Source organism: Otolemur garnettii, unplaced genomic scaffold (genome assembly GCF_000181295.1).
Source record: "Otolemur garnettii isolate 467f Iridium unplaced genomic scaffold, OtoGar3 scaffold00104, whole genome shotgun sequence".
Classification (NCBI taxonomy): domain Eukaryota; kingdom Metazoa; phylum Chordata; class Mammalia; order Primates; family Galagidae; genus Otolemur; species Otolemur garnettii.
In genome coordinates, this window is record NW_003852499.1 from 734,641 (window position 1) to 737,311 (window position 2,671).

Here is a 2,671-nt window from a genome sequence, read left to right on the forward strand (position 1 = left end):
AGTTGGAGGTTGCTGTGAGCTGTGATGCCATGGCCCTCTACCCAGGGGGATAGCTTGAGGCTCCGTCTATAAAAAAAAAATCCTCAACTGTTCAGATGAAGTGTTAGCTAGAATTCCTCTGGATTTCCTCTGCCCCTTTTTGCTCTGTGTTACTACGACCCCTGATTTGTTCATAACCATTTTGTAGAAAGATGTTGTTTGGCTGCATCGTGTATCAGTAGCAGTTTGCATGGTCTAAGTACAAATAAATAAAATCTACTTTACCTATAGTTGTCTACCCCGATTTCACCTAGTGTTTCAGTGAGTAAAAATGTGGTTAAATATGTTCTGTATTATATTTTTGATATGGAGAAAAAAAATTAAATGAGGGAATTGCTCTTTTTCAAAATGAATAAATCAAAGGTGACCAAATATACATTCTAGGTGACTAGCTACACTTGAACAAATGTATTTCCCTCTCCTTGTGTTTGTAATTGTATTCAAATGGTATAATTTGTGGTTATTTGCAGCTAAAGAAGAGAGCCATGTTTGGAAAATTGGGAGAAGAGAAGTGGTAAGCAGTGCTCTTAGGTTTGTAAAGAAGCCAAATAAAGAGCAGCCTGGGGAGGAAAATCCCAGCAGAGGGAGTTACAGAAGGAGGAACAAAGGTTAACTAATTGGAAAACTGATGAGCCCAAGAGTTCGAAGTTGCTGTGAGCTATGATGGTTAGAGCCCTCTACTGGGGACAACAAAGTGAGACGCTTGTCTCAAAAAAAGAAAAAAGAACTATTGGGTAATGGTGATTAAGAGGAAAAATGACCGGCCAAGCCTGGTGGCACATGCCTATAATCCCAGGTACTCTGAATTTCAGAAGGCCCTGGCAGAGAATCACTTGAGCTCTCGAGTTCAGGACCAGCCTGACCTATATAGTGAGATCTATCTTATATTAAACAAGACACATGAGATTTAGTCTTTATATTCCAAAAACTTAATAGGTAGTTGATATCTAAGAAGGTAAAAGTTCATTCTTTTGAGAATGAAGCCAATAAACACTAAAGCAAAGGTTTTCACTTAAGTACCCCCCTATCTGAAGAGGTTTGAGAATTGGAGAGTTGCAAACCTCATTTAAGGCTTTCTTCCTTTTCCTCCTGAAGACACATGAATGTTACATTTTATTACATTTTAGTTTTAAAATTCACTTTGATTTTTCAGTTTGTATTTCCATTTCAGTTTGCACCTGAAGGAAAAACGCTCTCTAGATAGAATTTGCCTGGGTCCTCTAAATTTTACAATACGGATTCAGGACTCAGAAGTGGGAGGAGCAGTGGCCTTGCTCAGGGAATTCCAAGCCTGGAGTTTTCTGGTAAAGGACAAGGTTAATTCTGCTTCAAGCAATCTTAACTATTCAAAACACCTTGTGTCACAGGAAAAAACAGTTTGTGACTGCAAACCAAAGGCAAAGGCAGACAACAGCCAGACAGGCAGGAAAATGGGGGAGGGCCTCCTGGGGCCCTGTGGGCCCGACTCACGAGGGAGATAAAGGGAATTTGTTAAATAAAGAAGTTGATTGGGTACACAAAAGCTTCTGGCAGGAAGTTAGTTCGACTAAGGATACCAAAAAGTAGGAATTTGAATAGGTTGCTTGGTGTGAGTCTGCAGTGAAACCTTATTGAAAAGAGGCTGCTGGCGGTGAACCTCTCCTTAAGCCATTCCTGGTTTCTGGGTGGTTGATGTAAACTCCTGCTCCTAAAAGGAAGTGCCCTTGAGAATTTTAAAAGGTTAATAAACACCTGGGAAATAACTTCAGTGCTATGGTAGCGTTACTTCCAATTATACTACTAAAAAAGACGTTAAGAAACAGAAAAGCTCACAGATCAAATTAAGGTCCTAGAATCATACTACAATCAATTAACCACACATGGCACCATGCACAGGGAACAAGATAGGCTATATTTATGCATTTAGGTTAAAGTGCATGTGGGGTAGAACGGGAAACTATTGATTGGCTTGTCTCTGATGCACCAGCCAACTCCACTGGTGTAGTCACAAAAAACTAAAGATGAGGACCAAGCTCTGCAGAAGAGATGTACCTGGACGAATTCTATGTGAATGCTCTGTCGGAGATCTCAAAGGGCAACTCCTCTAGGACACAAGTATTTCCCCTTGGCTCAGTGAGCAGTTACGGAATTTATTTGCATTATTTGAGCAACACATGGGTAGGTCTGGAATGGATGTCATCAGTGGGTGGCCAACTTCAGAGCAGTGGATGTTGCATGCCCACTGGCACCTTGGGTATTTAGTGATACACAAAGCAAGAGCATTGGCTACTTCCTGCTAATTCCACTCCTTTTTGTGTTCTATGTGTTTTGCTTAGCTAAATATAAAATGTCTTATAGGTTAATAACTTATCTATAATTAATGTGTCTTAGGAGTTACACAAATTCCATTTGATTTTTCTTCCAGAGCCAAAGTGAACATTCTCAGACAATACAGTAAATGAGAATTACACCAGATTAGCCAGACAGTAGAATTAAGAATAGAAACTACACATAGAATTAAGAAAGCCTAACTCTTTCCTAATTCTTTTTTTGAGACAGCGCCTCAAGCTGTCCCCCTGGGTAGAGTGCCGTGGCATTACAGCTCACAGCAACCTCCAACTCCTGGGCTCAAGCGAGTCTCCTGCCTCAGCCT